This window comes from Helianthus annuus, chromosome 6 (genome assembly GCF_002127325.2).
Source record: "Helianthus annuus cultivar XRQ/B chromosome 6, HanXRQr2.0-SUNRISE, whole genome shotgun sequence".
In the NCBI taxonomy this organism is placed as follows: domain Eukaryota; kingdom Viridiplantae; phylum Streptophyta; class Magnoliopsida; order Asterales; family Asteraceae; genus Helianthus; species Helianthus annuus.
In genome coordinates, this window is record NC_035438.2 from 7,406,698 (window position 1) to 7,421,726 (window position 15,029).

General features: G+C 37.8%; 1 long non-coding RNA gene across 1 annotated transcript; it reads right to left on the bottom strand.

Annotated features, from left to right (window-relative positions):
• Positions 1-12,270: 12,270 nt before the first annotated feature.
• On the bottom strand, positions 12,271-13,725 carry LOC110863711. Its single transcript, XR_004860001.1, has 4 exons — positions 13,575-13,725; positions 13,048-13,183; positions 12,583-12,958; positions 12,271-12,489 (listed from the first exon to the last, which is right to left on the bottom strand). It is a non-coding gene; the product is annotated as an uncharacterized LOC110863711 (long non-coding RNA).
• Between the last annotated feature and the right edge of the window lie 1,304 nt (positions 13,726-15,029).

The window sequence follows — 15,029 nt, forward strand, 5'->3', positions numbered from 1 at the left end:
TGTATTGGGTTTTTAAAATACAACCATCATAAAGGCCCAATTATTCTCATCTAGTTATTAAGAGGCCCAAAACAAATAGACCTAAAACTTCCAACAATCCATTTAAAAATACCTTGATTTTTAGGAGTTGAAGGTTGATGATGAAAGTATTAGTGGAGAGCGGTAAATCGAAAATAAGAGGTCTTGCGTCAAGAAGCAAACCTGATGAGGTATGGTGCTGGATCTGACCCGATCGGATATTTCCGTTACTTATTGTTTTTTATATTAATATTTATTATTATTGTTTACGGACCCAACCGTGGCCCAACGCGATGTAGTTTACGCTATAATGGTTGGGAATTTGTAGAGATAACCCCTAACTAGGTCTGGCCTGTTGAGGTTAGAGGAGGTTTGTGTCTCCTATATAAGGAGGTGTTCACCTCATTATTAGGGCAAAAGAGATACAAGGCAAACACACTTTTTGTAGTTGGAAAAAAGGATGCTTCCCCTACCGGTCGTCTCTACATCCCCACTTTTCTCTTCTCCATTGCAGATTTAGATTCAAGAGGAAGAACCAAGTGTGATTCTCGGTAGGGGTGTTCAAAACAGGATATCCGAAATTTTCAGATACCATATTTCACTATCCGAATCCGTATCCGAAATTTCGGATATCCGAATATCCAAAAAAAATATTTTTATTATCTTTTTATATTCGGAACCGGATATTTTGGATAGTTTCGGATATCTGAATATAAGTTTTTGGATATTATACCTCAGGTATTGAAATAGACTAGGAAGAACACTTACTAGTGTTAGAAGAGGAAGATTATGACTCAGGTAGGAAGCCTCAATTGCTGAAGCAAGCTCCAATAGAGTAAAAAGAAGAAATTCACACTTTACTTTGAAGTGTTTTGAAGTGGTGTGAAGAATTTGAGATGATCAAATGGTATCTATAGTCAAGGGTGATTAAGGAGGTCATGACATGTGTCCAAGAGGTTCTAGGATGCTGATTAGTGTCCCATGAGGTGGTATCTATAGTCAAGGGTGATTAAGGAGGTCATGACATGTGTCTAAGAGGTTCTAGGATGCTGATTAGTGTCCCATGAGGTGTCAAAACAAGATTAAGTGTGGCAAAATTGGATGAAAGGTGGCATACTTGGTGAACAAGCATAAATTCTGCATCTGGGCATGCCTTACGACCGTAAGGATCAGGTCTTGCGGTCCACAAGGACCCCTGGCGGACAGAGTGTTTTCTGACAGTTTCAGTCCCCAGTCTTGTATTATCATATTTTTTTGCCATTTTTAACCCTTCTAACTTGTTATTTAAGCTATATGAAAGGTATAAAGGCATATGTAACTTGGATTTTGTTCCGGAAATGTCGTGAATATCGTTTCTCTCGATCATACGATTACGCAATTCGTAAATAAAATATAAAATTTTATTAAATACAGAAACGATCGAAAATGTACAACGGTTGAAATTTTGCAACTGTTACATTGTGGGCCCTATGTGAGTAGAAAAAATGGTCTCTCAAATATAAACTTATCTATTAACTATTAACCCGAAAGAACAACAAAATAGGTCCGACATCTAGAAGCAAACCCTAGGGAGCGGAAAAAAGAAACGAGGATGAAGATTAACCCCCACACTTTCTTATCACCCTGTCTTCGGATCCCTTATTCATACCTACATCAACTATTAACCCAAAAGAACTACAACAAAGGCTAATTAGCAATAACATAAACACATTTCACAGTTAAAAGGAATGTTTGGAGTTGAAAGATTATATATTTCTTCAACTTTTAGTAGACTCACTTGGGTCAGGCATTTCATCAAACAGTTGATATGCAATACAAAACGTAGAACCTTGTAGCCCCCTACTTACGGGATTCCAACATGCATATGAAAACTGTGTAAATCGTGCACACTTACAGGGTCTGATACGAAGAATGTTGGTAACGATTTTCCTACAAACAGTCATACACACAACATGGAGAATATAACATGGAGAACACAACAAATATACTCTCTGTTATTTAAAGGGTGTTGCTAACTGCACCCCCTTTATCTAATTTTCACTGGTTGCACCACCCCTTAAAGTTTTGAGATAAATACAATTAAACCTATTATTTTAAAACATTTTATCGATTACATCTATTTTAAGTTTTTTTAACAATTTAATAAAAATAATTAAATTATATAACCAAGACTCTTATTGTTTTAGTATGGATTTGGATTATTCTTACAACTTTTTAACAACACCTATCTTGGTCTTATACTATAAGCACAAAAATCTCGTTCAAAGGGACTGGAAAGAATATATTGGAGATGACATAAGTGAGATTACTTCGGTTGTGAAGGTGTGTATGCCTCATTAGTCATTGTATATCAACATTAAAGCTTCCTTTAGTTGACAATCTATAGCTACTCTGCAACTCCTCCAATTTCTCTATTAATTCTACACCAAGACCAAATTCCATAACCTAAAAGAAATTGAAGAATTGCGATCAAATGAAACAACAATAACGTAATTTTTACCTCCAATTTCTCACAATTCAAACTCCATCTCATAGTATCTTAAAAAAATAAACATTTTATTCTCTGTGAATCTGCACATCATGCATCAAACACAAAACCCAAATGTCAATCAAACACCAGATTCAGATTTAATTCATACATTTAACTTTTGGGTATGCCTACTGCCTTCAACAACTCAGTTTATCCAACACATCACACCACCAAAAAAAACATTCACAAAACCTTCTCGTTTCATCAAAATATTTGCTTTATTATTCAAGATTTAGTATTGGAATCATGCCAATCAGACCTAGAATTTAGATTTTTAGATAATCCATTGATTATTATCAAATGGGTTGGAAAAACCCATTAAAAAGTGATAAAGTTGAAGTCATTATCCTTGACGATGTAGTACAGTATTGGATTGGTTGGAATTGTGATCTCCCTATTAATTCTCTACGAGGGGCTATACGGGCATGAAGCAACAAGACCCGACCCAAGCAAGTTGCAGATTTTGAGCTTATAAATTTAGAAGAAAAGAGACTAAGAGAGTATTGGTTGTGAGTTCTTAGTGTAAAAAGTTTGAGGAATGAATTTATAAAGGGATGAAATTTGAAAAGTTTTAAAATGATATTTTTAGAAAGGAGGTATGAAAAGTAAAAATGGGGGTGCATTTAGTCACACCCTATTTAAATGGATGAATATATAATATCTTGGTATTGTTAAAATCTTAAAACGATAATATGACCCTTTAAGAATACAACATACTCGAATTAAGCACCTAACTATTGTTATATGTGTTTTAGCCACCAAATACTTTCTAAAATTATAGTTTGTAGTGATGCGTGTGTAGTGCAATATATTTTTAATGTATAATTAAGCCCTTTTTTACACCTTTAGCCAAGTTTTAAATTTATAAAACACGATATTTACTAACACTAAACACACATATGGGCAAGTGCACCCATCGTGGATGTAGTATAGTGTTGGTAAGATACTGAGGTCGTCCAAGGACACAAGAGCTTTTAATACCGGTTTATCCTCAACGTCTAATCAAATCAAAAAGTTAGAAAAGGTTTTTAAACTAAGAAAATAAAAACTAACTAAATGCTGAAAAATAAAAATAAAATAAAAACAGATAGACAAGATGAATCACTTGGATCCGACCCGTGTATTAGTATAACCTTTGATTATTTTCGCACTTTTACACTTGTTTAAGAGATTATCTTAGTTATTGTAGTAGGCCCCTCTTTTGAAGGCGACGTTACCCTCAACCCAGTAGTTTGAGTCAGCAAGGATACAATCCTAAAGGGTTGGATTATTGGAAGATAATGAATTAAGTTATTAATGCAAATTATGGTAGGCCCCGCTTTTGGCGGTGACGTTACCCTCGGCTAAGTAGTCTGAGTCAGCAGGGATACAGTCCTAAATAGCCGGGTTATAGTATTAATAGTAGTTAACTTATGAGGGGGTCAAAAAGTTTGGATCCCCGCCATCCAATACCTATGGGCATTGAACCCTACTAAATTTGACCCAGGTCCCTTGCAGGACCTCTAAACGCTGAACAAGGGCAAGACCCTTACCAAACCGTTCCCTTAACCCCCGACTAGGTAGCCAACATACCTCCATATAGATCGTGGAGATATGAATTGTGAAAATCTTTTATTTTATATAGACAGTAAAATAATGCCAAGACACCACGGACAAACGATAAGGAAAGATCACCTTCAAAATAAGCAACTAGTTTTTAAAGTCATTAATACAAAACCAAATAAAAAGTGCAAAAAATTAAAAATAAAAAGTATTATACTAAACACTTGTCTTCACCAAGTGATGTAAGAGACTTAGGCAAACATGGCCTTGATTGTCAAGAACTCTTACTATCAATCTTGGATCCCGAGACGACTCACACACTCTACGATGGACAATGGATGATGGTGGTGGATGATGGTGTTATGGTGGTGGTGGGTGGTGGATGAAGTGTGAGAGAGGTGGTGTGCCAAGGGATGAGTTGGAATGAAACCAAGCACTCCTATTTATAGGCTGAACAGAAGGCTGGGCACGGCCCCGTGTCCGCTGGACACGCCCCCGTGCCCGTCTGACACTCTCTCTTTTCATTAATTGTAATTCGCAATTACAATTAATGCGCCTGCTGTACTTTCGCCACGCCCCCGTGCTCACTGGACACGACCCCGTGGTGGGCAATAGAAGCTTCTACAGGTTTGTCTTTTCTGCTGCTTCTTGGGCACGGCCCCGTGCTGGCTGAGCACGGGGCGTGTTCAGGCTTCTGTTTTCTTTTCTTTGCTTGGGAGGATGCTGTTGAGGGTTCGGGAAATCTACTTTTGTTCCTTTTCTTGTATTTATGTTAGAATTAGCTGTCTTTTTGCTTCTTTTGTGAATTTGAGCTCATTTCATCCTGAAAATACAAAAGGAAGACAAAAACACTCTTTTTCCAACATTAGTACTTAAAAATGGTTAGTTTTATGCCTTATTTGATATAATTTATATGTTGCATTTTACACACATCAAATACCCCCACACTTGAACTTTTGTTTGTCCTCAAGCAAAACTCTTTAAATGTGGCTTACACTCCCAAATGGAATGGGTAGAAGAGAAGGTTTTTTTTTTTTTTTTTTTTTTTTGCCTGTCATAGAGTGTCGGGAATCCAAGATTTTTTTTTGGGTTTTATTTTTATTTATTTACAATCCTATTCGTTATGATTTATTTAGAACGTTTCATAAGATAAATTACTTATTTGGGCATAACATGCCTTTTTTAAAATTTCATTTATATACAAGTTCACATACCTTACGGGAGAAATCACTCAACATTCGGCCGAAGGTGTATTTTTAGTGAATCACTCGAGAGCGGCATGGAACTTACGCCTACCATAGGCTTGCCAAGCAATCAATCCTCCTCCTTTTTAACTTTATACCTTTGTAAATATCAAGAGGACTTTTTCGGGTGAAGGGTTAGGCTTGGACTAAAGGTGGGTGGTTGGGTTAGTGGTTAGTAAAAGGGCGAAAAGCGTAAAAAGCGTCGGTTTTTCGTAAAACACTTTGTTTTTAGTGACTTTTTATTTTGAAGTATTTCTCCAAACAAGCTTTTGTTTGCATAGCTTTGTTTGTTTTTAACTTTATCATTTTTTTATAGTCACTTAAAAGAACGAGCTTGCGAAAAATCGAGTTTGTTACTAAAATAAAGGGTGAAAAATAAAAAGGGTTTTTGGTGGGTAAAAAGGGTTTAGGGTAAAGAAACGAAAGGTTTAGGCTCAAAGGGGTTAACTAGGGGGATTTTGGGTAGGTGGTAAAAAAAATTGAAAAATAATGGTGTAGAAAGAAAAATGGTTAGTCCTAATGCCTCCATCATTTACTTACTTGGGTTTAAGTTGGTAAGGACCGGGAATGAATCGTCGTGGCAAGTTCTAGAGTTGTAAGAACCAAGCGGCTATTCACACAAGAAACGAAAAATGAGCATTTAGTCTAAGGATGTAAATTTGTATGCTTAATAAAGGCTCAAAACTCACTTTTGTGGGAATGGGTTTTTAATGTGATCAAGTATATATAATCAAATTTTAACTAGATTTGTTATGTCGTTTCATAATTTTCTTATGTTGGTTCTTGTTATCACGACGCTTTCGGTTGTAAAATTTATAAAAATATAACCTTATTAATCTTGGGATTCCTAACTTAAACTTTAGACAAGTAAAAAAAATGAAAATTTTTGAAAAAATTTGGGGTGTTTAGCGGTTCCAATAGAGTTTTGTGTAAGGCTTGTTGTTAGGACTTGCAAAATTTCAAGGTTTTAGCTCCCCCCCCCCCCCCACACACACTTAAATTACACATTGTCCTCAATGTGTCCCAAAAATAAATTTTTAGGTTGATTGGATGTGTAATGTGGTGTTAAAAAGTAAAGATTTATGTTACTGGCAGTCTGGACACGGCCCCGTGGGGACCGGACACGACCCCGTGTTCAGGTGCCAGTAACAGAAATTAAAGAAATGAGACAGAAGCTTGGACACGGGGGCGTGTCTGGTGAACACGGCCCGTGTCCAGTTACCTGAACTGGGCGTTTTTCTTGCAGGTGGCTCAACACGGGGCCGTGTTGGTTGAGCACGGCCCGTGTTGAGCTTTCTGTAATGGAGATTTGTGTCGGGTTGCCTCGTTCTTGTGCATGGGGCCATTTTTCTCGTTCCCTTTTTCATCCATTACCACCACGAGTGTGTTTTATTTATTATAAACCATCAAACTTTAGAAACCATCATTTCATTGCAACCATAGAGAGACATTACATAAAACTAAATATGAAAATACATAAATATTAAACCATGGAGTTCTAGCCCTATGTCTTATTTTAATTAGCAAAATTTCCAAGAGCTACTAATCTTGGTTAGATAAGGCTTTTTAAAACTCCTTCTTCCGGGTGTGGCCCTCCTCATATGTCGGCGAGCCACTCCTCCACCTCCCTTGGGAGGAGAAAGGAGGGCTCATTTGCATTAGTTTGAGGAGTTTCGATTTCCGCTGGAATCTCTTGTTGGTGTTCCATGGGAGGTTCTGCTAGAAAGTCTTCCCACCCGGTAGGGTTGTTAACCCCGAGTGCCAAGTTCCAATCCTGTTGTGGAAGGACTGGTTCCATCGGGGGTGCTACAAGAATATTTAACCTCTGGTGCAAGAGGTTAATTTCTTGGAAGCTGCTTTCGAGCCCCACCGTAAGATCGTTAATACGGTCAATTAGGACCTCCTCTACTGATGTCATTTCGTCGAGAGCCTCCCTTAATGCTATCACATAGTGCACAAGCGTAGTTTCAACGGAGGGTCTCCTTCCTCTTCGGCTGTTTGATGAATGAACGGATGATGTTTCGCTGTTTTCACTCGACATTCTACGAAAAATAAACCGAAAAACAGTTTATTTGATGAAACAGTATCTGGACACGGCCCCGTGCTCATTGAGCACGGCCCCGTGTTCATCTTTTTGCAGAATTTTGAAGCAAGGAAACTTGAAGTTTTAAGTTATTTTCTGAACTTATGTAGGCTTTTTAGATATTAATAACTTTAAACAATGTTACTTAACATGTTTTTACCAAGATTCCTTAAACAAAACTCATTGCTTTCTACCACAAAGTTTGAAGAATTCAAACTTTTAATGGTAGTTCTTGGAGAAAGATGAAAAAGAAGGAAATGGCTAGAAGAGGAAAGGACAAGATGGGTTGTTGGAACCTTCTTTTAGACTTACCTAGGATAGTTTGAGAGAAGATTCCTTCAAATCTCTGTCCCAAGTTGGTCCAAATGTGCAGAATTCTTGCCTGCATTTATAGAAAACGACAGCATCCTGGACACGGCCCCGTGTTCGTTGGACACGGCCCCGTGTGCAGGTGAATTCTGACACAGTTTGTCCGTATTCTGACGTACTGATCAGAAAGGAATCTTTTGGTGAACACGGAGGCGTGTTGGCTGGACACGGCCCCGTGTCGAGGGATCATTTTTATGAAGTTGTCTAGTTTTTAAGGAGCTTCCTGTGTCGGGTGGCTCTTGATTGGTTGGAACAACCCCAAAGTGCCTAAGATACCTTAATTGTCCTATACTAAGGCGAGAACGCAAGAGGTTGTCGGTGAGGATAATTCCTATTTTCATTCTAGGTGGACAAGTCCAACCCTTTCCCGGGCTCTCGTTAAAGAAGGTGTATGCCGAATCGCTCAGGTCTATGTATGCATCGAACGAAGTCGATGGAGAGTCCTTCACGGCACAATCGGCACAGGGACGACTATCGTCCAAGTCTTTTCTAGGTATGAAGGTATTTTCGTGAGCAACGAGGTTGTCGGAATGCGGTTCCAACATTTCTTCATGGTCATCGTCTTGGGGCGGATCAATAAAATCCTTCCTAAGTTCTTTTGACCAATTTAGAATTAGTTCTTCTAGTTGAAATAACTCGTCAAGGAGCATTTCTTCTAGAATATCTGGCTGGGCGCATTCGAGGGAGAGATAGTGCTTATTTTTACTTTCGCCCCTCTTAAGGTTATAAGGGATTAGTGAGTCTATATAGTGGGGCCTATAATTTAGAAAATAACATTTTAATTCTTCATGTTCGCCTCCACATAATTGACACCACATACCATAAGAGTGCCGAAAGTAAAAAGAATTACTATCACTCATGTTTATGTCATAAATTACCAACCGCCGGGATCTAACGGTTCTGTTTTCAGTAAGAGAATCTTGGGCACGGGGGCGTGTTGAGTGAGCACGGCCCCGTGTTCAGCTTACTGTCTGACTTAAAACAGGATTGTCAGTTCCAATGATTGAGCACGGGGGCGTGTTCAGCGGGCACCGCCCGTGCTGAGCTCTGCAGAAGCTGAAAAACTAAGAAAATCCTAAAAAATTAAAAAGAAAAATAAAAATATGATTAGGCCGTTGATTCCTAACTTTCTTAAAATCCTTGTGTCCCCGGCAACGGCGCAAAAAACTTGATGAGTGTGTAGTGCAATATATTTTTAATGTATAATTAAGCCCTTTTTTACACCTTTAGCCAAGTTTTAAATTTATAAAACACGATATTTACTAACACTAAACACACATATGGGCAAGTGCACCCATCGTGGACGTAGTATAGTGTTGGTAAGATACTGAGGTCGTCCAAGGACACAAGAGCTTTTAATACCGGTTTATCCTCAACGTCTAATCAAATCAAAAAGTTAGAAAAGGTTTTTAAACTAAGAAAATAAAAACTAACTAAATGCTGAAAAATAAAAATAAAATAAAAACAGATAGACAAGATGAATCACTTGGATCCGACCCGTGTATTAGTATAACCTTTGATTATTTTCGCACTTTTACACTTGTTTAAGAGATTATCTTAGTTATTGTAGTAGGCCCCTCTTTTGAAGGCGACGTTACCCTCAACCCAGTAGTTTGAGTCAGCAAGGATACAATCCTAAAGGGTTGGATTATTGGAAGATAATGAATTAAGTTATTAATGCAAATTATGGTAGGCCCCGCTTTTGGCGGTGACGTTACCCTCGGCTAAGTAGTCTGAGTCAGCAGGGATACAGTCCTAAATAGCCGGGTTATAGTATTAATAGTAGTTAACTTATGAGGGGGTCAAAGAGTTTGGATCCCCGCCATCCAATACCTATGGGCATTGAAGGAGATCTTACTAAATTTGACCCAGGTCCCTTGCAGGACCTCTAAACGCTGAACAAGGGCAAGACCCTTACCAAACCGTTCCCTTAACCCCCGACCAGGTAGCCAACATACCTCCATATAGACCGTGGAGATATGAATGGTGAAAATCTTTTATTTTATATAGACAGTAAAATAATGCCAAGACACCACGGACAAACGATAAGGAAAGATCACCTTCAACATAAGCAACTAGTTATTAAAGTCATTAATACAAAACCAAATAAAAAGTGCAAAAGATTAAAAATAAAAAGTATTATACTAAACACTTGTCTTCACCAAGTAATGTAAGAGACTTAGGCAAACATGGCCTTGATTGTCAAGAACTCTTACTATCAATCTTGGATCCCGAGACGACTCACACACTCTACGATGGACAATGGATGATGGTGGTGGATGATGGTGTTATGGTGGTGGTGGGTGGTGGATGAAGTGTGAGAGAGGTGGTGTGCCAAGGGATGAGTTGGAATGAAACCAAGCACTCCTATTTATAGGCTGAACAGAAGGCTGGGCACGGCCCCGTGTCCGCTGGACACGCCCCCGTGCTCGTCTGACACTCTCTCTCTTCATTAATTGTAATTCGCAATTACAATTAATGCGCCTGCTGTACTTTCGCCACGCCCCCGTGCTCACTGGACACGGCCCCGTGGTGGGCAATAGAAGCTTCTACAGGTTTGTCTTTTCTGCTGCTTCTTGGGCACGGCCCCGTGCTGGCTGAGCACGGGGCGTGTTCAGGCTTCTGTTTTCTTTTCTTTGCTTGGGTGGATGCCGTTGAGGGTTCGGGCAATCTACTTTTGTTCCTTTTCTTGTATTTATGTTAGAATTAGCTGTCTTTTTGCTTCTTTTGTGAATTTGAGCTCATTTCATCCTGAAAATACAAAAGGAAGACAAAAACACTCTTTTTCCAACATTAGTACTTAAAAAGGGTTAGTTTTATGCCTTATTTGATGTAATTTATATGTTGCATTTTACACACATCAGTAGTTTGGAGAAAGGTTATTGTATAAGAGGAAATAAGTATACAAATTGTAGGAGAAAAAATTGGCCCTTGATTTGCAAGATCAGTAGTTGAGATTAAGCGGCCCCCGAACATAAAATTCACATAACTGAAAACAAAGGAACAAGTGGGGGAAAAAATAAAATAGGAAAATGAAAAAAAGGTCACTATCGTTATTTTGCACAAGGTTGTGCATTGTCTTAAATCTTATACTATGCAAACGAATAGTCCTGAAATGCAAAGAAAGTGCATTCATGGTTCGGGTTGTGTCACCCCTATAAATACAAAATTGTTAGAAAATGCGTCCCCAAAACAGACCTGGGCGATCACGAGGCGTATAGTTGTAAGCGCTTCGACCCAAGATTCACACAATGCAATGTCCTCTTATTCGGTCCATGGAATTGCTGACATTTTTCTAAATTTTCGAAGAGAAAATGAGATGAAAGTTGAGAGATTGTTGTGAGAAATGATAGTTTTTGTAAGGTAAAAATGATAGAATTGGTTGAATTATATAGGAGATGTTATTTTTATATTTAAAAAAAAGTTAATCGTTGGGGGCAATGACGATAAGCCACACCAACCATAACGTGCCACGTCGCCCCACATTAGTCCCCACGCCGGTGAAAATCCTACCGTCTTCAGCCCTATGCTACTCACCACGCTACAAATCCACACCCACTCTACTCTGTATGATATTAATGTAATTACTATGGACTAGAACTTTTAATTTTTCCTCCATTTAATTACAAACCACATGGACTAAAATCACATTTAACTCTTTAGTTTTTCCTCCATTTATTTATTTTTAGTTTTTCATCCAACATAATTTTTCCATGTATATCATGTAGTCATGTACCTACCAACTTAAACTATTACTGGTATAATGATATAACTATTTTATTCTTTGTATTCTAAACAAAAAGTTTATTTATTTAAAACCAACATAAATGTGTAGAATGTTTTGTCAAAAGAGTTCATATTTAGAGTTTAATGACAAAGTAGTTTTATACCGGTCCGGGTTTCCAAAAATAATAACATTCAAAATCAATAAACATATTCACCCAAATTAATAACATTCATTGGTAGTAACCGGGCCTACGATTTTTTTTTTTTTTTTTGAACGGAAGGCACTTTTGTTCAATGAAAGAACTTTGTTTATTTGATAAACAATAAGTCAATAACAAATGAAAGCCAAAGCACAGGCTTGAAGACATCAAACAAATTACCTTTATCAGTTATTGTCACGCAAATTTTTTTGTAAACAAAGATGGAAACAATAAAAGATGTTTAAGCATCAATCCCCTCAACACCAACGTTATCCTTTCTATATGCCATTTGAGACATTAATTCATAAGTTCATGTTCTATTCCTTCCATTCACATCCCAACACCAACCTGTATTAAATTAAATAAAAAAAAACACAACATCAAAAAATATAATTTAACTGTTCTAATAATCAAGTTATTATCTACAAATTATATTATCTGTCTACTTGAAAATAAATAAATATACAGTAATTGAAAATTTTACAAACACGTGCAACAATAGGGCCTGATGCGAGTGTTTCCAATACGCCATACATCTCAATGTTCCCTCCAAAATTGTGTAACATACTACTCATTTATATATAAATCACAAAATAGGATGTAATCTACAAACAATTGAAAAACTTGTATGCTAAAAGTGATTATACTTGAATGATGATGTTACCATGTATAAAGGGCGCCACGCTATAGAATTGAGATGATGATTCCCATACAGGTTTTACGTCGGCATATAGATCAAGAACTATCATTTTCTCAAATGGGGCAGAATGAGAGAGCCTGACGTTTACAAAAAATGAACTTGGCAAGTCATCAATCAAGATTTAGTCTTTTATTCTAACACAAAATCAATAAAATAACTGAAAAATATACTTTCATTTGTGGCATTTTCCAGAATGATATGTCTGAATAGAACAGCCAGCCCTGCACAAAAGATATAGTAATTTACAAATGCAAAAGTCCCACAATAATAAATAAATAAATAAAAATAAAAACCTTCATAAGCTAGACTGCATCCTTATTTGCTTTGGACTGCTTTATAAACACATAAGCTAGCCCATTACCATCATCAATGTTCTACAGTTTGTCGCTTAAAGTTTACAACGTGAGAAAACATCATACATTTCGTTCCTTGTGAAATCTCCGCCTTCTAGCATCTCTCGTAGCCCATAGGAGGGGTAAGACTATGGCGGCACTCCAATACATCTGGTGGAGGATCACTGTCACCCTCTTCATTGACCATGGTTATCTTTGATATTATACAATTATCATGAGATTAATAAATGAATCAATAATGTTAATTTGTAAACAGATATAGAAAAGGCAAACACTGCCTACCTGACCAACATCTGTTGTTTTGATCAGAACATTGTCAACGTAAGTTTTGTACAACTCCACGATAGCGGGAAGGTCGAAGAGTGAAGCTGAATGATACACTGATTTCCTAAGACAAATGTGCCACTCCTACTGTCATCTGCAATGTACAAATTAAGTGATAAAAGTAGAAAGAAAAGTCCAGTAATTAGGGCACAAAGAACAATAGGTGTTACTGTGTTAGTGATTATGATTTTGATTACATTAGGGGTCAAAATAATCAAGTTCAATTGGTTATCTCACCAGAGAATGAAAAATCCAGTAGAAGAAGCATTCTCACAATCCTGATGATGCAATTTACTTTCAAAATACATTAAAATAATGAGAAACCTAAATTATGATGAATGAGGAGTACAACCACATTTAGAATACAGTGAATTTAAACTTACATATACATGAATAGGATTAAGGACTGAAGTGGGTTAGGGTTCACTTTGTATTACAAAATCATGACGATAAATGAAACAAAATCACGGAGTTAGAGATCTTACCTTGGTTCGTTGCTAAGGAGGAACTGATTATACAGCTTTCGGATTGGTGGCCGGAATCATAATCATAAATTCGCAAAGGGTTGAATGATTCTCAGATAAGATGTTGGGAAAAAGGTATTTGCAGAAAAATGGAGACGGAGTTGATGATGAAGAAGGGGAAGTAGACGCTAGTTTGGGAGAGCAGTGACGGTTAAGGGACGTGGGGTGGAAGCATAATCAGTTTTTTTTTTTTTTTTTTTTGGGAAGGCAAATTTCATAAACATCACAAAACCGGCAATATCTCCAAGCTAGAGATAAGCCACAAAAACAAGTTACTTTACATCAAAAATAAATCGAGACCATCGTTTCCAATCTACCAAATCTATTTTATATCTACTTTTGTACCAAAGAAAACCCAACGCTTTCACGTCCGCCACTATTTTAACGACATCCGGGGCTATGTTAGAGAATGATTTTTCGTTTCTAGCCTTCCAAATCCTCCAACACGAAACAATAAGAATACCGTAAACCATATCTTTCTTAACACCCGTAAGCTTCAAAAAGTCGACCATCTTCAAAATATCATTAATCGAAAATGCAAACATAGGAGGAAGCTTGCACCAAGCCGACACGCCGACCCAAACACCCATGGAGAACCTACAAGTTGAGAACAAATGAGCCATTCTTTCTTCATTTTCATCACATAATTTGCAAACATCCTCTCCCACATTAACGTTTCTTCTAAGAAGAGCATTAGTCGTCGGGATACGGTCTCTGAGAGCCCTCCACATAAAGATGTTACACTTGTTGGGGATCCATTTACACCACCTGAACACGAACCCATTACTATCGCTGCTGTCTTCTATGAGCCATTTCCTTGTATCCTTGACAGAGACTAAAAGATTATGACCAAATGACCACATCCATTCATCTGCCTTGTCGGACAAAACCACACCTGAAATGCTTCTATGCAATAATAGCAATTGATGAACCTCAACATCTGACGCGAGATAAGACCTCCAAGACCATTGGACCACACTCCCTTGAGGTAATTGAGCGAACCTATCCTCCACCAAGCAAAACTTATCTTGTTCCAAACGAAACAAGTCTGGATATAAATCCTTGAGGCTGCATTCTTCTACCCAGGGATCGATCCAGAACCGAACCTTGTTACCGTTACCCATTTTGCCCCGAATAGTATTTATGAAACTTTTACCCTGACGCTTTATCCGAGACCCCAATGAAGCGATCTTGCTCCAGGCACCCGGAACCGATTTCTTATATGGGATAGGCTCCCAACTTCTAAGAGATAAATGTATCGCATCAATGACCTTCTTCCATAAAGCCTCCGGTTCAACACGATAACGCCATAACCATTTGAGGATCAAAGCATTGTTACAATCTTCCAGTTTGTGAAGCCCCAACCCTCCTTTATCTTTTGGTTTCGTGACTTCCTCCCAAGCAACCCAATGGATC